Source organism: Conger conger, chromosome 4 (genome assembly GCF_963514075.1).
Source record: "Conger conger chromosome 4, fConCon1.1, whole genome shotgun sequence".
Taxonomy (NCBI): domain Eukaryota; kingdom Metazoa; phylum Chordata; class Actinopteri; order Anguilliformes; family Congridae; genus Conger; species Conger conger.
The window spans coordinates 36,604,170-36,626,147 of NC_083763.1; the positions used below are offsets into that span (position 1 = coordinate 36,604,170).

General features: G+C 47.5%; 1 protein-coding gene across 1 annotated transcript in view; it reads right to left on the bottom strand.

Moving 5' to 3' along the window:
* Positions 1-21,956, bottom strand: part of qtrt2 (queuine tRNA-ribosyltransferase accessory subunit 2) — a 35,686-nt gene extending 13,730 nt beyond the window's left edge. The window contains exon 1 of the mRNA XM_061238369.1: positions 21,906-21,956. The gene's annotated coding sequence lies outside the window, so the exon portion shown is untranslated. The remainder of the gene's footprint in view (positions 1-21,905) is intronic.
* Positions 21,957-21,978: the final 22 nt, after the last annotated feature.

Sequence of the window (21,978 nt, forward strand, 5' to 3'; positions counted from 1 at the left end):
TCGCGTATTTGCAGTCCCATGGAACGACTTCCATTGGCCCGACTATGTCAATAGCCAACTTCTCCCACGGCTGAGATGGGAACGGCACCGGTTGTAGTGGAGCAGCGGCAGGAGAAGCAGTTTTGTCGCATGACTGGCATAACTGGCATCTCTTGACTTGTTGATTGACTTGCTCGTCCATGCCTGGCCACCAGTATAGGTCACGGAGTCTCTGTTTCGTCCTGACAATTCCTTGATGGCCCTCATGCGCTAAATTTACCAGTGTGTTACGCAGAGAGAGTGGAGCAACAAGACGCGTGCCTCTAAACACATAATCATTTTGCACACTGAACTCATCTCGCAAGCGAAAATAAGAGCGTACAGTGTCAGGGACTATAGAGGAAGAGCGGGGCCAGCCTTTAGCAATCTGTGATCGCAGGGCAGTAAGTTCTGGGCAAGAGGCAGATGCAGATGCAAACTCAGTGGGTGATACAGCTGTCATAGTAGTAGACAACATTGCAACGAACTCTGGTTCAGAGTCCACGCAACCGTCAGCAACGGCAGGGAGCGGTAAGTGCGACAAACAGTTGTCGTGAGCCACGGACCTCTTGCCGAGCTCAGACCTCAAGTTCCCACGAGCAGTACCTCACAATGAGGTGTCTCGGGGACGAACTCAAGTACTCCGAACGTCCTGGAGCCCTGGTAAGTTCTACTGAACTTCCAGCCCAGTCTCGAAGTGATGAGTGTGATGCAAATCTGGTATTCGATGTATTCCTCTCAAGAATCTTTATCACATATGATTATAGTAAGATATACTTTATTATAATCAATCAAAAGAATAGAGTTATACAGATTACAGTGTACATATCATCTTTTCAGTTTGCTGATCACATGCAAGTTACATATACCCCTTTAGCTCTTTCTAATTTACCTTTCCACCATGATGTTTAAAAGTCAAGGTACACCCCTCAAATACCCATCCTCTTTGGCCTTAGCCTTATCCTATAGTTCCCCCTTCTGGACGTTTAAAAGAAACTATTCCTAGAATATTATATTTATCTAACTATAATAACTTCTCTACATTTTTCTACCTTATATAGTACCTTAATGAGAAATAAAAGACATTAAAATAAAAGGAAGCTTATAATGTATTACTTCTATGTATTATTTTTCCTACTTCTACAAGTAATATAGATTATAATTACCACTCCAGCTTGGTTATAGTTGTTCTGCGTGGCTCTTTCTTCAGCTGAGTCCGCACCGCGTACGTCACTCCTCTCTCCATATCCATATCCTGGAGTGGCGCGCAGAGGGAGCGCGCTACTCCAGCTTGACTACAGCTGTCTTGTGTTGCTCTCTCTTCAACAGCTCGTAGATATCTTGTGAGGCAAAATTCTAAGATCCTACCCTAAGGTCTAAAAGCTGATTCCTTATATATCTTTTTTGCATACAAAAGTTTACCTTTTTCATAAGAAATGTCCCCAATATTTCAAGCGGGAAGACATTTATCTCTTATGTAACTTGTTTTTTAATGACCATATTCATTATTTGTTTTTCCAACTGTCATTTTCTCGTACCTCAAAAGAAATTTCCCCAATATTTTATCTCATGTGCCCCTCCGGTTTGGGAATTTCCACCATCTTAATATACGAGTGGAAAAACACTAGCTCTTATGTAATTTTTTAATGAACCTATTCATCACTGGTATTTGTCTCCCTGTCATAATCTCTCCTTGGACTCTCTCCAAACTTTGACTTCATACAAGCCAGAAGTTAGTGCCCTCCACCATCTCAACACACTCTTCAGGTGCCCCTCTCCGCGGCGCCTTAAGGGATCTACTGTCACGTTTCAGGTCTGTCTCGCCATGTTTTATGTTTATTCATGTTGTCTTAGTCACGTAGTGTCTTATCATGTATTATGTTAGTCTAGGTTCGTCATGTTGTTTAGTTTATTTCTTGTTACGATTTATTTTCTCGTCATGTCTAGTTATGTTTCGTTACGATTATATTACCTTATGTTGAATGGTTATCGTCTTAGTTTCGTTTTGTATTATGTTTTGATTTATGTTTATTGTTACGTTAACTGGTCGTTGTTTATGCATACACTTTTACATGTCTTTCCGCAAACCTTGCGTTCCGCCTTTTCTCTCTCGCTCCTTCTGTCATTCACTCCCTAATTATTTCCATTTGTCTATTTACTAAAACGACTAACGCTAGATCAGGATTGGGTTGAAACTAACAAGACTAATCATGTGTTCATGTTACCTTACGTTTCTCGTGCATTTCATTTACTAATTTACTAATGCTAGGGCAGGATAGGTTTATTACTAACGATTACTAATCTCCTTGTTAAACTTGTCATCCATCGCACCTGTTTTCCATTTCCTTGCTACGCTCTAACTAATTGTCTACACCTGTCTACACCCGCATTTATAGCCCAGTCGCGCAACTGTTCTTCGCGAAATTGTCTGCCTCTGTTTACACGCAACTCTTGAGCATTTACTACCATTGATTACACGTTACGATCCACGCCTGTTTACCGACCATTGTTTATTGATTTCTGTTTTGTGACCATCGTTTGTTTTTTGACTTCGTCCTCGCCTACCGTTTTTGTACTTTTGCTTCGCTGATTGTTTCATGGTTTCGACTCCCGCTTCGTCCACGACTACGCCTCTGCCTGCCGTGCGTCTGTTCATCTGCCCCGCTGACAGCTCTCCTGCTACCGGACCTCCCTGCACGTCTACCGACTACGAGTTTGCCTCTTCCCTCGGCACCGTGCTTTTTGTTTGTTTACTTTTTGTTTGGCTGGATCTACGTGTATGGACTTTGCTTGTATTGACTACTCTCCTGGGATTCGTCCCGAATAAAGCCCTGAGGGGTCTTTATATTACTATTGTTTCTGAGTCGTGCATTTTGGGTCCAACCCCCACGCACCCGTCTCCGAACAATTTCGCCACAATGGACCCTGCTGACTCTACTGCCTTGTTCCACGCCCTCCAGGAACAAGGAGCCATCGTCCGGCAGCATTCACAAGGAATCTCCGAACTTCACCTGGAGATTCGTGAACTGTGTGCGGAGATGAAAGGGCTCGCCGTCGCAGTCCTGCCACAACCACGGGAGGAGCTTTCCCACCCACCCACATCCCCAGCGCTCAACCCCACGGGAACCTACCACTTCCGAGAGCCCCAACAACCCCCTCCGGAGAGGTTTGGTGGAGAACCTGAGAGGTGCAAGGCTTTCCTACTACAATGCGACTTCGTGTTCAAGCAACAGCCCCAGACCTACAACAGCGACAACCGTCGGATTGGCTACGTGATGGGGCTACTCAAGGGGAGGGCGTTGGACTGGGCTACGGCGGTGTGGTCCGGGGATTCATTCCCTCCTCTTTACCCAGTCTTCGCCGATGAGATTCGGAAGGTCTTCCAACACGCATCCAGCGACCAGGAGCCATCCCAGAGATTGATTGCTCTGCGCCAGGGACGGAAGACCATCGACTTCCGCACCCTCGCGGCGGCTACTAGCTGGAACGATGTGGCGTTGGCGAATCTCTTCCTGGCCAGCCTGAGGGAGACGCTCCAGGACGAGTTGGCGCGACTGGACCCCATCACCCAGTTCGACCAGCTCGTATGCACCACGATCCGCCTGGACAACCGTGCCAGACAACGCCGGTCGGAGAGACCGATCCTTCCTGGCAACCATTACCCCAGGCAGGGGCCAAGTCCTCGACTGGAGGAGCAGCAGTCTGAGGGATCCGAACCCATGGACCTGTCCCGGGCCGGTACGAGGATCTCTACCGAGGAACGAGCACGCCGCAGAACCACTGGTTCGTGCTTCTACTGTGGGAGGCCGGGGCACATCCAGGCTCGGTGCTCCTTCAAGACCAGGAGACCTGTGGAAGTAAGAGCTGTCGACAGACATGGGGGGTCTGACAGAGACAACCATCGTCCCACGCTCACGACTCTGTTAATTCTGCCCGACAGAACAACCCGGATTAACGTGTTGGTGGATTCTGGAGCGGACGCCAATCTCATTGACGAAGTATTGGTGTCCGAACTGAACATCCCCACCCTCCCTCTACCCCACCCTGAGAACGCGCGGTCGCTGGATGGAAGGACTTTCTGCCGCATGACGCACATCACTATTCCCTTACAACTGATCATTTCTGGGAACCATCGGGAGATGATCCAGTTCCGGTCATCCGGTCCCCCAATGACCAACTCATCTTGGGATTACCCTGGCTCCAGAGACACAACCCCACGATCAACTGGAGTTCTAACCAAGTGCAAGCATGGGATCCTAAGTGCCATCTGTCCTGCTTGCGTTCCGCCCCACCACCAGCAGAGGGAGTGCCAGCTCTACCACAGACTCCCAAACCCTCCCTGGAGAGGGTCCCCACTCCTTACCATGACCTGGGCACAGTGTTCTCCAAAACACAAGCTCAGTCTTTGCCGCCTCATCGACCCTACGACTGCGCCATCGAGCTCCTTCCTGGTTCGTCACTTCCCTCAAGTCGCCTATACAACGTTTCCAGACCAGAGAGGGAGACGATGGAGAAATACATCCGTGACTGCCTGGCTAACGGACTAATTCGCCCTTCTTCCTCTCCCGTCGGTGCGGGATTCTTCTTTGTTCGGAAGAAAGATGGCTCCCTACGCCCGTGCATCGACTACAGGGAGCTGAACAACATCACGGTGAGGAACAAGTATCCTCTGCCCCTGATGGACTCCGCGTTCCACCCACTTCACGAGGCCACCATCTTCACCAAGTTGGACCTCCGCAACGCTTACCACCTGGTCCGTATCCGTGAGGGCGATGAATGGAAGACCGCCTTCAACACCTCTCTCGGACACTTTGAATACCTGGTCATGCCATTCGGCCTCACCAATGCTCCTGCTGTCTTCCAGGCCCTGGTTAATGACGTTCTTCGGGACTTGTTGGGCCGCCATGTGTTCGTCTACCTGGATGACATCTTAATTTACTCTAATAATGCCAAGGATCATGAGAACCACGTCAGGCAAGTGCTACAGAGACTGCTAGAGAACAGATTGTTCATCAAGGCGGAGAAGTGCGTCTTCCACTCTGACACAGTTGAGTTCCTTGGATTCATCCTGGAGAGGGGACGGATCAGGGCGGATCCCAAGAAGATTCTGGCGGTCACCGACTGGCCCACACCCACCTCACGTAAGCAACTCCAACGCTTCTTGGGATTCGCCAACTTCTACCGACGGTTCATCCGATCCTATAGCCAAGTGGTCTCCCCTCTAACCAAGCTCACGTCCCCTGCGGTGCCATTCCGGTGGAGCCCCGAAGCTGAGACGGCCTTCACCAAGATCAAGAGACTGTTCTCTTCCGCTCCCATCCTGGTTCACCCCGACCCCACCCGCCAGTTTGTGGTTGAGACGGATGCTTCCGACTCGGGGGTGGGAGCTGTGCTCTCTCAGGTGGCGGCCGCGGACAACCGACTACACCCCTGCGCTTTCTTCTCCAAGAAGCTGTCCCCGGCGGAGAGGAATTATGATGTCGGAAATCGCGAACTGCTGGCAGTCAAACTGGCGTTGGAGGAGTGGAGACATTGGCTGGAGGGGTCCGAGAAGCCGTTCATCGTTTGGACCGACCACAAGAACCTGGCATACCTCCAGACAGCCAAGAGGCTGAACTCCCGACAGGCCAGATGGGCACTGTTCTTCGGGAGGTTCAACTTCTCACTCACCTACCGCCCTGGTTCTAAGAACGTTAAGCCTGACGCCCTTTCTCGCCAGTTTAACACCTGTCCTGAGCGTGAGGTTCCAGAGAACATCCTTCCGGCCTCCTGCACCGTGGGGTCCATCACCTGGAAGATCGAGTCGGTGATCCAGAGGGCTCTACGGGAGGAACCCGATCCTAGGCCCAACCCCGGATTACGCCTATACGTTCCCGCAGCCGCTCGGACACAGGTGCTGCAATGGGCCCATTCATCCCTCCTTTCCTGCCACCCCGGCTTTACCCGCACCTTGGCGGTGCTGAAGAGGAGATTCTGGTGGAGCTCCATGATCCCTGACACCAGGCGCTTCATCAAGGCATGTACCACCTGTGCCAGAAGCAAGGCCTCCCACCAAGCCCCTGCTGGTCTACTCCAACCTCTGCCTGTGCCCAGCCGACCCTGGAGCCACATCGGCGTGGACTTCGTTACCGGACTTCCCCCTTCCGAAGGTAACACCACCATCCTCACTGTGGTGGACCGATTCAGTAAGGCGGCCCACTTCATCCCCCTGCCAGGGTTACCCACTGCTCAGGAGACTGCGGAGGTACTTATCAAGGAAGTGTTCCGCATCCATGGAATCCCCGCAGACATTGTATCCGACCGGGGTCCACAATTCATTTCTCAAGTGTGGAAAGCTTTCTGCCTGGCCCTCGGTGCCACAGCCAGCCTCTCATCCGGCTACCACCCTCAATCCAATGGGCAAACCGAGAGGGCCAACCAGGATTTGGGAGCCGCGCTACGTTGTGTCTCTGCCCAGAATCCGGCTTCATGGAGCAAGATGCTCACCTGGGTTGAGTATGCGCACAACACCCTTCCATGCGCCGCCACTGGAAAGTCTCCGTTCGAGATCTCTCTAGGCTACCAACCTCCATTGTTTCCCGACCAAGAAGCTGAGATCGCTGTTCCCTCCCTCGCCACCCACATGAAACGATGTGCCAAGATTTGGAGGGACGCCAAGGCCGCACTCTTACACACGGCAGATCGTAATCGGCGTGTTGCTGATCGCCACCGCACTCCAGCTCTGGCCTACAAACCAGGTGACTCCGTCTGGTTGTCCACTAAGGACATTCCCCTCCAAGCCACTTCTCACAAACTGCAACCCCGCTTTATTGGTCCCTTTAAGATCCACAGTATCATCAACCCTTCCTCTGTTAAACTGTCACTCCCTGCTTCCCTTAAGATTCACCCCACATTCCATGTCTCCTGTATTAAGCCTGTATCCTCTCACCCCATATGTCCCCCGGATCCCCCACCACCTCCCCCCCGCATTATTGACAACCACCCTGCATTTACTGTTAACAAACTCTTGAACATTCGTAAGAGGGGCCGTGGGGTGCAATACTTGGTAGACTGGGAGGGCTATGGCCCTGAGGAGCGTTCCTGGGTCGCTCCCAGTCTCATTCTGGACAAATCACTCATCAGAGACTTCCATCGTGACCACCCTGATAAATTCCAAGGACCGCCAGGAGTCGGTCGTTAAGGGGGGGGTCCTGTCACGTTTCAGGTCTGTCTCGCCATGTTTTATGTTTATTCATGTTGTCTTAGTCACGTAGTGTCTTATCATGTATTATGTTAGTCTAGGTTCGTCATGTTGTTTAGTTTATTTCTTGTTACGATCTATTTTCTCGTCATATCTAGTTATGTTTCGTTACGATTATATTACCTTGTTATGTTGAATGGTTATCGTCTTAGTTTCGTTTTGTATTATGTTTTGATTTATGTTTATTGTTACGTTAACTGGTCGTTGTTTATGCACTTTTACATGTCTTTCCGCAAACCTTGCGTTCCGCCTTTTCTCTCTCGCTCTTTCTGTCATTCACTCCCTAATTATTTCCATTTGTCTATTTACTAAAACGACTAACGCTAGATCAGGATTGGGTAGAAACTAACAAGACTAATCATGTGTTCATGTTACCTTACGTTTCTCGTGCATGTCATTTACTAATTTACTAATGCTAGGGCAGGATAGGTTTATTACTAACGATTACTAATCTCCTTGTTAAACTTGTCATCCATCGCACCTGTTTTCCATTTCCTTGCTACGCTCTAACTAATTGTCTACACCTGTCTACACCCGCATTTATAGCCCAGTCGCGCAACTGTTCTTCGCGAAATTGTCTGCCTCTGTTTACACGCAACTCTTGAGCATTTACTACCATTGATTACACGTTACGATCCACGCCTGTTTACCGACCATTGTTTATTGATTTCTGTTTTGTGACCATCGTTTGTTTTTTGACTTCGTCCTCGCCTACCGTTTTTGTACTTTTGCTTCGCTGATTGTTTCATGGTTTCGACTCCCGCTTCGTCCACGACTACGCCTCTGCCTGCCGTCCGTCTGTTCATCTGCCCCGCTGACAGCTCTCCTGCTACCGGACCTCCCTGCACGTCTACCGACTACGAGTTTGCCTCTTCCCTCGGCACCGTGCTTTTTGTTTGTTTACTTTTTGTTTGGCTGGATCTACGTGTATGGACTTTGCTTGTATTGACTACTCTCCTGGGATTCGTCCCGAATAAAGCCCTGAGGGGTCTTTATATTACTATTGTTTCTGAGTCGTGCATTTTGGGTCCAACCCCCACGCACCCGTCTCATCTACAAAGGACATCCAGCCAATAGCTGAGTGTAAATCATCCCCCAACTTCTTCTACAGTCAGTCCTTTGAATCTATCCGATAAATTATTTGTGCTATAATCAGGAAGGCCCTTGAAGCCTCTTAATATTCTTTCGGTATTGACATCCCTTCCGTTTTCCTTATTTTTTTTCTTTAGCCAGGCATTGTGCCCCTCCCCTGTAGGGTTGGGGTATTCTCAGTCAGAACTTTAACCTTGCTCCTTAAAACCCTAAATCTAAGTCCCCCGACTTCAGACTCCTCTACTGACAAGTATGGCTGCTCATTATCTCTGAACCACATATTTTTCTTCTTACGAGCGTTCTTACTACCACCTCGATGGCGTGTGCGAGGGGTTAACAATGCATTCCTTCTTAACACATCCCCCGTCAATCTCTCATCAGGGGGGCCTAGGGCCGGTCCTCGACACAGTCTGCAGTGTTGTTTTGTGAACCAGGCCTGTATATGACATCATAGGTAAAGCACAGTAGACGCGCAGCCCAGCGCGCGATTCTCATGCCTGCAGTCCCTTTATCATGCGATCAGTCCCTTTAGAAGTGAGCAGCGTAGTCAATGCCTGATGGTCCGTGGGCAGTGTGAAATTACGTCCCCATAGATAAATTCTCCACATTTCCACGGCCCAGACGCAGCCGAGAGCCTCCTTTTCAATAGTGGAGTACTTGCGTTCCGCAGATGACAATGTCCTTGAGGCAAAGGCAACAATGCGTTCTGTATGGCCATGCATTTGGGTCAGGACAGCACCTAATCCATAGTGGATGGACGCATCAGTTGAAACTATTGTAGGCAGGTCAGGATCAAACAAAGCCAGGGCTGGACTGTCTACCAGCAACGTTTTGGCAGCCTCGAAACTGCACTGAGCCTCCTTTGTCCACTTAAACTCTACATCTTGACGGATGCAAGCGCACAGTGGTTCGACGACTGTGGCGAAATTTGGAATGAATTTGTTATACCAGGATAACAGTCCTAAGAAGGAATGCAGTGTTTGTGCATCGGAAGGTGGTGCATTCAGGATAGCTGAGAGATGGTCGTCAGTTGGTTGGATCCCTTGCGGTGTAACTGTGTGCCCAAGAAAGCGCATGGTGGTTTTATTGACATTTGTCTCTATTAAGCTGTAAGCCTGCCTCCTGTAAGCGCTTTAGAACAGAGGCAAGGGTGGCATCGTGTCCAGCTAGTGTTTTTCCCCAAATAATTATATCGTCTAAATAATGGGCTACATTGGGCAAGCCCTCCAGCACTCTAGCCAACATCTTCTGGAATGCAGAAGGGGCTGAGGCTAACCCATATGGGACTCGGCAAAATCTGAACAGCCCATCGTGCGTAACGAAAGCTGTCAGATCACGACTCTCTTCATGTAGGGGCAATTGGAAGTATGCTGCCTCCAAATCGATAGTAGAAAAGACAGTAGCACCCTTGAGAAGCAACTTGAACAGCAACTCGTCAATGTGTGGAAGTGGATAACTATCTGTAACAACAGCCTTGTTCGGCTCTCGCAAATCCACGCACATTCTAATGCCTCCTGACTTTTTTTGAATGACCACGATGGGGGAAACCCACGGTGAAGCATCGATTCTCTCTATTATTCCTTCTTTGAGAAGTCTGTCGATTTCCTTACTCACCGCATCTCGCACTGACAGCGGCAAGCGACGCAGTTTCTGTCTCAGTGGGGTAACTGCACTCGAGACTTTCACTTTGTGAACGAACTGTTTTGCGCAGCCGTAGGCCGATGGCAGTGGCGGTGTGGTGGACAGATCCATCACAGGAGCAGATGTAGTAGGCCTTTGTGCGTCCTGTACTGTAGTGCCATCAAAGCATAGTTTAAGTCTCTTTATGAGATCCATCCCAAGTAGCGCAGTCCCTGATTCAACAACGAACAGCCTTGTAGAGCAAGAGGCATCATTACGTGACACCAGGACAGGTAGACACCCCAGCACAGGAATTGGAGAGCGGGAGTATGTGACTAGATTGACAGTAGGGGCTTGCAGTGTAGCATGGATGAATTTAACCTCATAAAGTGGTTTCGGTATTATGGAAACTGATGAGTCCACAATGAACTCTATAGGGGCAGTGGTAGACGATGTTTTAACATTGGCTGTACAACGAATTCTGTCAGGCATGTCACTATCATGTAAGTAGTTGAAATTGTACTTCCCTCTAGGGTCTTTCAGCGCACTTATCCCTGGTTATGGGTATGCACTTTGTTGTACGTCGCTCTGGATAAGAGCGTTTGCCAAATGCCAGTAATGTAATGTAATGTAAAAGTACAAGATCTGAATCTCAGGCAACTCCACTGAATCCACATGAATTGTCTGCGCGGAGCGGCAAACGTGCGCGAAATGACCAGTCTTTTGACAGTTTTTACACTTGGCTGTGGCAGCAGGGCAGTTCCTGTGGTTTGCCATATGTTTGTCAGAACCACATCTATAACATGAACGCGAAGACGTAGAGGCAGCAGCAGGAGCAGTAGGTGGTTTCCTAGGGCGGGGGTTATGGAGACGGTTTCGGCCGTCTGCAGGTTTTGTATGCACAGCGGCGACAGGAGCCGTAGCGGCAGAGATTGTTTTGGCCTGCTCTAATGCAGCTTCAATTTGAGTGGCAAGTGTGATTGCTCTCTCCAATGTCAAATTAGTCTCCAGCAGCAGACGTTCTCATATGCGCTGACTAGAAATGTGTTCTACCAATTGGTCCCTTAATATTTCATCCTGCTTGTCCGCAAACTCACACATAGTAGCTAAATCTCGTAGCGCGGCAACATACTGCAGGATACTTTCATTTTGAGCCTGAACTCTTCTTTCTGAAGGCATGTCGTTCAGCAACAGTATTTCTTTTCGGGTTAAAGTGAGCTTTCAAAGCCGTAAGGGCTTCAGCCATCGTCGTACCTTGTTGAGTATAAAACAGTCTCTGACCCTCTGTTCCGAGACTATGCAGCAAAAGTGCCTTTTTCCTCTCCTCCGGCCTTCCATCCCCCATCACACCAACGACCAGTAGATAGTTAAAAGAGCTTTTTAGACAAACGTCCTTACCCACATGACCCCCCCACTGGCTTTCTTGCTGACTTGACTGAGTTTACTCTTAATAACAATGTATTTCTGTTTCAGGATAAACTATACAAACAGATGAAGGGCTGCGCCATGGGGGCATGTTTTAGTCCATCCTATGCGGGCTTGTATATGGGTAAATGGGAGGAAGATGTAGTGTTTAATGCTAACAATACCTTCTTAGACAAGATCATTTGGTGGGCCCGCTATATAGATGACATTATTCTGTGGTGGAATGGTACTGAAGAAGAGTTGTTATCTTTCCATGGTTTTCTTAATAATGCCAACACCAACGTGAGGCTCTCGTTGGAATATCATAAAGATAAGATTAATTTTCTAGATATTGAAATCAGTAAAGATGACAATGGTTACCTCCATACTTCTATATTTAGAAAGTATACATAAGAATACTATACTCCATGCTAACAGTTTTCATTCCACTACTTTGATTAATAATATTCCCTTCGGTCAATTTCAAAGACTACGCAGGACTTGTGATGATGACAACGATTTCAAATTGAAGGGAAGAGAGATGTACAGCCGGTTTAGGGAACGTGGTTATTCTCCCAAGGTATTAGACACAGCTCTTTCCAAGGCTAACTCCCTTGAACGACACACACTTTTAACTAGGAAGCCTCTGTTGACTACCAAGAAAGATCGGATTTATTTCTCTACCCGTTTTAGCACTGAGGCTTTTGGTATACGTAACATCATCAGAAAGAATTGGGGATTAATCCAGTGTGATGACACATTACGGGAGGTCTTCCCGGACCCCCCTATTTTTACATTCAAGAGAGCACCTACCTTGGGAGACAAACTAGTTCATAGCCACTTACCTGCCAAAGAACGTGACACATGGTTGCCTAGAGTACCTAACGGCACTTTTAAATGTGGCCATTGCAATCAGTGTGACACCATAATAAAATCTAAAGGTTTCACCCATCCTATAACACAAATGTTTTACTCTACGAATCAGTTTATCAACTGTAAGACCACACATGTAATTTACATTTTGTTATGTTCGCTATGTAATGCTTTTTATGTGGGGCGTACTAAGCGACGATTACAGGATCGGTTAGCAGAGCATAAATATGCTGTTAAAATTAACAACTTTGATTATGCTATTGTGAAACACTTCAATGACGCTCATAAATGCAGATCTGTCTCTTTTTCAGCTTTTGGTATTGAACATGTCCCTTTGAACATTAGAAGAGGTGATAGAGAGAAAATACTAAATCAGAAAGAAAGCCGTTGGATTTATAAACTCAAAGCTATGGAGTTCCCGGGCCTAAATGATTCTATAGATATGGTATCTTTTTTATAGACCCCTTAGATATGGGCCCTTTTTTAGTGCATTCTTTGTCTTCTTACTGACTGTATTTCTCCTCTTACTATATGTTAATACTGTTACATGGCATAACAAGCAGGATAGTATTTGAATTTATATAGTGATTACTAGTTGCTCTCTATTTTTACTATCCTTTATAGCAGTTCTATGTATTGTACAGCAGTTCTATATATTGTTTGTTTACTGACCTCTAGTGTTTTCTGTTTGTCTTGCATTCAGATTTATTCCTGAGCCCTCCCACTTTGCACAGCTGTGGTCAAGCACCTTAATGACACCCTTAGGTGTATATATACTACTGCTGTGTGTTCTCTCTTTGTCTGCCCTGATGAAGGCCACTATTTGGCCGAAACATGTTGGCATTTTTTAGTGTTCAACTATGAACTAGCCTTTTATAATAAAGCTGTTTTTTACTTCATTGGAAGAGTGCCTTGGATCCACTTCTTTTGCTCTTTTAACTGGATGGTTTCCCCATGTTTTTGGACCAAAGAGCACCTTCAATTATACTTTTGACTTGAACGCCGTAGCCCTCCTCCTCTTCTGTTTGACCAGTAGATAGTTTTGGAACCTCTTTTCCCATGTAACGAGCGGAATAGGCGGCTCCCGGGCAAGGTAGAAAAGGCGGAGGAAACGGCGTGGAAGCAAAAGCCATCTTCGTACAGCAAGCAGTAACCTCGTCGCCAATTTGTTATGTATTGTAGTACGTCAATGAAGAGGCTGGCTCCATTACTTTACTGGAACATCGTTAACAATGAGTACAGCATTACATGTACTGGAACTTCTCCCTTCTTCTTCTCCTTTTTACATCCTCCCTATCGTAATCAGAATCACCATAGCCTGACACCTAGTGGCATAGAATACAACACCATGTTCATAGTCTCTCTATCATATTCCCTTGTTGTTTTTCCACTGTCACAGGCCTGACCTCCTCTTTCCTTCCAGTTCCCTTTTCTTCCCTCACTCTCCTTGTTGCCTCCGTAAATGACATTTTATTCTTAACTCTAGTCCTTTCAACTACATTCCACTTTCCTTCTCTCACAATGTTTTACTTCCATCACGTGATTTCCCCCATAGTGAAAACACACAACCTGATCTTGAGACAACCTCTTTTGAACAGTCCTTTTCTGAACCCCCATCCTTCCCGCACCTTCTACCTCTGTGCATCCTTTTCCTACATACTGCAGCTACATGTCCGTATTCCTGATGCCACTAATACCTTAGTGGTACCCTCTCGTATGCCCTCACTCTATAGCTAATATAGTCTAACAAAAAAACCCTCTCTGGTAGCTCCCCAATGACTTCTATTAGTACTGATCCACTGTCTTCTTTATTTCCGTCCCTATAACATTTCAACCGCCTTGTCCCACGAACACCGACCAACTCTAGGAAACAATAGGCTTCTACTCAGAGTGGGACACCACTCACTACTCCCTTCACTGATGCACTTTCCCATTTCATCCTTGCAGTGTCAAAAGCTCTGATTTTCAATGCTTTGTCTCTTTGTCTTTTCGTTTGACACCCCACAATTACAACCTCCTCCTCCCCCTTGATAACACTGCCTTCACTTCCCCAATCTCCAATTTTACTAATTTCTGCTTCGTGGCTATCCATAAAAACACCATTTGCTTCCCACCAAGTCCATCAACCTTCATTCTAATAACAAATCTCTTTTCCTCGTAATCTTCAATTTCAACTCCCTTTTTCCTTTTCTTTTTACCCCCCTCGACTCTTATTTAATATTTTCAAAGTCCACTCATCCGCAATCCCATCTCTGTTCCAAAACAATAACATTTAATAAAAAACAAATAATCCATCAAACAATTTTCAAGAAACTGGCACCTTTCTCTGATCAGCTGACTCTCCAAGAGTATTTAAACCCCTTTGTTAGTGTCATTCTTTGCCAGATTGTTATGTGGCATGACCATATGCTCCAGCGTTATTTTCTGATTCGTTGCCGTTGTTTTGTCTTCGACCACTGTCACTGGAATTACCCTCTTGTTTTGACCTGCTGTGTTTGGACTCTGTTTGGATATTTGGGTTTTGATTTTGTATTCTCCATCCATCCATCCATCATCACCCGCTTATCCGGAGTCGGGTCGCGGGGGCAGTAGGCAAAGCCGGGTATTCCAGGCGTCCCTCTCCCCAGCAACGCATTCTAGCTCCTCCTGGGGGATCCCGAGGTGTTCCCTGGCCAGGAGTGATATATAATCTCTCCAGCGGGCTCTGGGTCTCCCTCGGGGTCTCCGCCCAGTTGGACGAGCCCGGAAAACCTCCAAAGGGAGGCGCCCGGGAGGCATCCTGACCAGATGCCCGAACCACCTCAATTGGCTCCTTTCGACGCGAAGGAGCAGCGGCTCTACTCCGAGCTCCCTCCGGATGTCCGAGCTCCTCACCCTATCTCTAAGGCTGAGCCCGGCCACCCTACGGAGGAAGCTCATTTCGGCCGCTTGTATACGCGATCTCGTTCTTTCGGTCACTACCCAAAGCTTGTGACCATAGGTGAGGGTTGGGACGTAGATCGACCAGTAAATCGAGAGCTTCGCCTTCCGGCTCAGCTCCCTCTTCACCACAACGGTCCGGTGCAACGCCCGCATTACTGCTGACGCTGCACCGATCCGCCTGTCGATCTCACGCTCCCTTCTACCCTCACTCGTGAACAAGACCCCGAGATACTTGAACTCCTTCACTTGGGGCAAAGACTCGTTCCCAACCCGGAGGGAGCAATCCACCGTTTTCCGGCAGAGAACCATGGCCTTGGACTTGGAGGTGCTGACTCTCATCCCGGGCACTTCATACTCGGCTGCAAACCGCTCCAGTGCGTGCTGAAGGTCACGGTCCGATGAAGCCAGCAGAACCACATCCGCAAAAAGCAGAGATGCGATTCTGAGGTCACCAAACCGGACACTCTCCTCACCTCGGCTGCGCCTTGAGATCCTGTCCATGAATACCACAAACAGGACCGGTGACAAGGGGCAACCTTGGTGGAGTCCAACACCCACAGGAAACGTGCTTGACTTTGTGCCGAGAATGCGGACACAGCTCTCACTTTGGTTATACAGGGACCTGATGGCTCGTAACAACGGCCCCGGTACCCCATACTCCCGCAGTACACCCCACAGGGTTCCCCGGGGGACACGGTCGAAAGCCTTCTCCAAGTCCACAAAGCACATGTGGACTGGATGGGCAAACTCCCATGACCCCGCCAGCAACCCTGCCAAGGTAAAGAGCTGTGTCCACTGTTCCACGGCCAGGACGGAAGCCACATTGCTCCTCCTGAATCCGAGGTTCGACCGTCGGTCGGAGCCTCCTTTCCAGTACCCTAGAGTAAGCTTTCCCAGGGAGGCTGAGGAGTGTGATACCCCGGTAATTGGAGCACACCCTCCGGTCCCCCTTCTTGAAAATGGGGACCACCACCCCGGTCTGCCACTCTACAGGTACTGTCCCCGACCTCCACGCGACACTGAAGAGGCGTGTCAGCCAAGACAGCCCAACAATGACCAGAGCCTTCAGCATCTCAGGGCGAATCTCATCTACACCCGGCGACTTGCCACTGAGGAGCTTTTTGACTACCTCAGCAACTTCCGCCAGGGATATAGGTGCAGATTGCCCCGAGTCTTCGGGCTCTGCCTCTTCCACAGAGGACGTGTTGTTCGGGTTCAGGAGCTCCTCGAAGTGCTCTTTCCACCGCCCGACAATATCCCCAGTCCGGGTCAGCAGTTCTCCTCCCCTGCTGAAAACAGCCTGAGACAAGCCCTGCTTTCCCTTTCTGAGTCGTCGGATGGTTTGCCAGAACTTCCTCGAGGCCAGCCGAAAGTCCTTCTCCATAGCCTCCCCGAACTCCTCCCATACCCGGGTTTTTGCTTCAGCGACTGCCGAAGCCGCAGCCCTTCTGGCCACCCGGTACCTGTCTGCTGCTTCAGGGGACCCCTGGGCCAGCCAAGCCCGTAAGGCCTCCTTCTTCAGCTTGACGGCCTCCCTCACCGCTGGTGGACACCAGCGGGTTCTTGGGTTGCCGCCCCGACAGGCACCGATGACCTTCTGGCCACAGATCCTGCTTGCCGCCTCTGCAATGGAGGCTTTGAACATGGCCCACTCGAACTCCATGTCCCCAGCTTCCCCCGGGATGTGTGAGAAGTTCTTCCGGAGGTGGGAGTTGAAGACCTCGCAAACAGGGGCCTCCGCCAGACGTTCCCAGTTCACCCTCACTACACGTTTGGGTTTACCGGGTCTGTCCGGCAGCCTCCCCGGCCACTTGATCCACTTGATCAGTTGACAGCTCTGCTCCTCTCTTCACCCGAGTGTCCAAGACATACGGCCGCAGGTCTGATGATACGACCACAAAGTCGATCATCGATCTTTGGCCTAAGGTGCTCTGGTACCAAGTACACTTATGAGCTACCCTATGCTCGAACATGGTGTTTGTTATCGACAATCCATGACCAGCACAGAAGTCCAATAACAAAACACCGCTTGGGTTCAGATCAGGCAGGCCGTTCCTCCCAATCACCCCCCTCCAGGTTTCTTCGTCATTGCCCACGTGAGCATTGAAGTCGCCCAGCAGAACTATGGAGTCTCCCGGTGGCACCCTTTCCAGGATGCCGCCCAGTGACTCCAAGAAGGCCGGATACTCTGAACTGCCGTTTGGTGCATAAGCACAAATCAGACAGTCAGAGCTTTCCCCCCAGTGACACGTAGTCGCAGAGAGGCGACCCTCTCGTTCCCCGGGTGGAACTCCAACACAGTGGCGCTCAGCCGGTGGCTTGTGAGTATCCCCACACCCGCCCGGCGCCTATCACCTTGAGCAACTCCAGAAAAGAACAGAGTCCAGCCCCTCTCCAGGAGTTTGGTTCCGGAACCAGTACTGTGCGTGGAGGTGAGCCCAACTATATCTAGTTGGTACCGCTCCGCCTCCCGCACTAGCTCCGGTTCCTTCCCCACCAGAGAGGTGACGTTCCACGTCCCCAGAACCAGTCTGCGACGCCGAGGATCAGCACGCCCGGATCCCCGCCTTTGCCTACTGCCCGTTGGGCAAAGCACCCGACTCCGATGCCGACCCCTGCAGGTGGTGAGCCCACAGGGCGGCGACCCCACGTGACCAGTTCGGGCTGTGCCCGGCCGGGCCCCATGGGATAAGGCCCGGCCATCAGATGCTCGCCGACGAGCTCCCCTCCCGGGTCTGGCTCCAGCAGGGGGCCCCGGTTTCCCTTTTCCGGGCGAGGTAACTGGGTCGTTGTGTGGCTGTATCATGGGAGTCTTTGAATCGCTCTTAGTCCGGCCCCTCCCCCGGGACCAATTTGCCTTGGGAGACCCTACTGGGGGCTAACAGTGCCCCCGACAACCTAGCTCCCAGGATCACCGGGACACACAAACCCCTCCACCACGTTAAGGTGGCGATTCCTCAGAGGGGTTTTTGTATTCTGTTTGCTGGAAATTGACCATTGCCTGTCTGAACTGTGTGAACTGTAATAAAGACTGTTGCTTGGATTTTGTCGCCTGTGGTCTTGCTCTTGGGTTCATTGTTCTGGTGCCTGACAGATCCGACACAATTAGAATCGAAGAAATATCAACATCTTTACCCTTCAAGATAATTAGGTCTAAAGTATGGCCATGGTTATGTGTGACTATAGAACCAGATTTAGGCTGTTTAGGAGATTAATAAATTCAGTGGTCCTGGAATTGGTGGCTAAAATGTGTTGGTTAAAATCACCAGTTAAAAGAAAACTGTCGTAGCAAGTAAGGATAATACACATAAAATCAGAGAACTCAGCCAGAAACCTGGGGCATTGTCTCGTAGGGCGATAAAAGGTACAAGGGTGTGGGACTTTTATCTGAGTGACATAGCTAGATATTCACAGCTTTGGAAGTTCCCAAAAGAAGTTGCTATACAGTTAAAAGCCTCAAAATTTTGGGGGGTAATGCCACCACCCCTTTCCCTTTCCTAACAGATTGAAGAAAGCTGAATCTAGACTATATATATATAAAGTTATGCTCTTCGACACATTTTACATTACATTACATTATTGGCATTTGGCTCTTATCCAGAGCGATGTACAGTTGATTAGACTAAGCAGGAAACAATCCTCCCCTGGAGCAATGCAGGGTTAAGGGCCTTGCTCAAGGGCCCAATGGCTGTGCTGATCTTATTCTGGCTACACTGGGATTAGAACCACCAACCATGTGTGTCCTAGTCATTCTCCACTATGCTACAGGCCGCAATTTTACCAGTGAATGTCATCATTAAAAACAATAAGAGCATCTCTCAATTCTATAGGTATCAGGTATGTAGAACACCAGACCCAGTAGCGAGACAAAGGCATAGTTTGTCGTTCAAAGTCTTTATTATAATAAAGGCAGGTCAGACAGGCGGGGGTCAATAGCCAGCAAACGGGAATAACAATTTATAGTTTTTGAGTTATGGGCTATGCAAATGAGCTGGGTGGCAACTGACAGTCCATAGCAACGTATGGCCGCCCCACACTGGAAACACAGCAACAATTGATGGGAACATGATTTCACAGAAGGTACTGTAGATTCTTAAATATATGGGTCCAGCTGACAAATGTATACCCCCTTTCATTTGATAACAATTTATAGTTTTTGAGTTATGGGCTATGCAAATGAGCTGGGTGGCAACTGACAGTCCATAGCAACGTATGGCCGCCCCACACTGGAAACACAGCAACAATTGCTGGGAATATGATTTCACAGAAGGTACTGTAGATTCTTAAATATATGGGTCCAGCTGACAAATGTATACCCCCTTTCATTTGGTAACAATTTATAGTTTTTGAGTTATGGGCTATGCAAATGAGCTGGGTGGCAACTGACAGTCCATAGCAACGTATGGCCGCCCCACACTGGAAACACAGCAACAATTGATGGGAACATGATTTCACAGAAGGTACTGTAGATTCTTAAATATATGGGTCCAGCTGACAAATGTATACCCCCTTTCATTTGATAACAATTTATAGTTTTTGAGTTATGGGCTATGCAAATGAGCTGGGTGGCAACTGACAGTCCATAGCAACGTATGGCCGCCCCACACTGGAAACACAGCAACAATTGCTGGGAATATGATTTCACAGAAAATACTGTAGAATATTAAAGATATGGGTCTATAGAGTAACCCAACCAAAAAAAAAAAAAAAAAAAAAAAGCATAAAACAAGTGAATAAAATGTTCAATTACACTCAAGACGAACCAAAGAGCAAATATATATATATATACCCCCTCTCATTTGGTAGCAATTTATAGTTTTTGAGTTATGGGCTATGCAAGATAATTGACAGTCAATGGCATTGCATGCCCTTACCACACTGTAAATACAGCAACAATTTCTGGGAACATGATTTCAGATTATAAATGTATAATTTTATAGATATTATACATAGATTTAATGTATGCCCCTTCATATTTGGTAACATTTTTTCAAACAGTAAGCAGGTATGCAAATGAGCTGTTATTGAACCAACAGTGTCAAGCAATTTATGCTTGGCCTACATTATAGTAACTTGTCAAATAGCAAGCTAGATGTTTGCTGACTTTTATAAGTTGTGTCAGCAATTAATTTAAACAATGGTAATTATGTGAGGAAGCGCAGAAAACACGGTAACTATGTTCTCATTATTTAACGTTACTCAGCAGCTCTTATTTTGACGGAAAATCACAGGAAGTTGAGACCGGAACTTCTGTATAGGAAGTCTAATTGTAGCTTCACAATAAACTCTCAATAAACTGGCATATGGATAGCATAGGAAGGCGGAGTCATAGAACAGCATGGAAACTAGGAGGTAACGTTAGTGAGTTACGTGTTACGTGATTAAATCTAAACTACCCAAATTAAGTGACCGTTAGTTATTTTAGTTAGACAGACAGTACGTGTATTAATATGATTAGTACTGTACAATATCTAAATTAGTAGTAGTTAGTAAGAATCATGCTTTACAACATTAACTAGCTAAAGAAGCTGGAATTAAGGAATGCGAGGGCTGGAAGAAATGTTGAAAACCCGGACCCACCCGAATAGTAAAGGGCACAGACAGGGGAGTGACGCGGTCTCAGAAACGTTCAGACATGGGATCACGAATGCAATAACTGTAATGGAAACAATAAACCAGATATGAATGATGATGATAATAATAATAATAATAATAAACAGCAAGAGAAAAAACCAACAACACGGGAACATTACAGGGTATCAATCATAAATAAACGTCTGGCGACGAACGAGACAAAGTGGTTTATATAACACAGGTAACAAGAGGGAAATGGCAATCAGTTGTGGGAAACAATAAGGAAGTGAAATACAGGTGAAACAAATGAATGAAATAGTCTGACAGACACACTATGGTGTGCACAGAGGGTAAAAAAAATTCGGAAACGCTAAGCACATAGAAAAAAACTAGACAATTAAAAACGCAGAACCTGACAATAGCTATAATTGGGAGGAGAGGCTTCAATGAGCGTGTCTGAAATACATTGTATTTGCACAATATCTGCATCATATCACCACATGTTAATGTTTTTTAACCTACAAATAATTTTACTATATTATATATAATACGTATTCAAATAATGAATAACAACAGTCTCCTGTTCGTTCAAATGAACGTTAATTAATACCATGGATAAACTCGGTTAAACCGGCTTTTCAGTCAGAGCGCCCAGCGTGTGCTCAGAATTTTCGAACGGGGATGCTCGGAGTGCTCCATTTCCGAACGACCAGAGAGCACCCCGGAGCGCATTCACAGCTTATTAACGAACGCACCCACAGAGTCGGATAAGTTTTCATAACGAAATGCGCATCTGTACCCTTGTGTATCTGGTGGGTTCAGTTCTTCTCAAATCTGCTCGCGCAATAAAGCTACATGTTTAGAACATGTTAATTACTGTCCCTAATAAATAATATAAAGTGAACTATATGAAGGAGGCATTGTCTTGTTTGCTACAGCTTAAAAAAACAACAACATTGTATATAGTTTAGATATGTGTTTTAACATAATGAAAAGTGTGATCAGCGCATTAATACCGATCTAAATACTCGAAGCCCACTAGCCTAATCATCTCCACATGCTTCCAGTACCATCCAATCAGAAGTTACACACTAGCTGGGAAAAAAACAAATGCACGTGAGAAGACCTGCACTGCATTTTTTTTTTTTTAACCTTTTTTTACCTGAGCGTCCATGCCGTGTGTATCTGGTGTGTTCAGTTCTGCTCAAATCTGCCCGCGCAATAAGCGTCTGTGC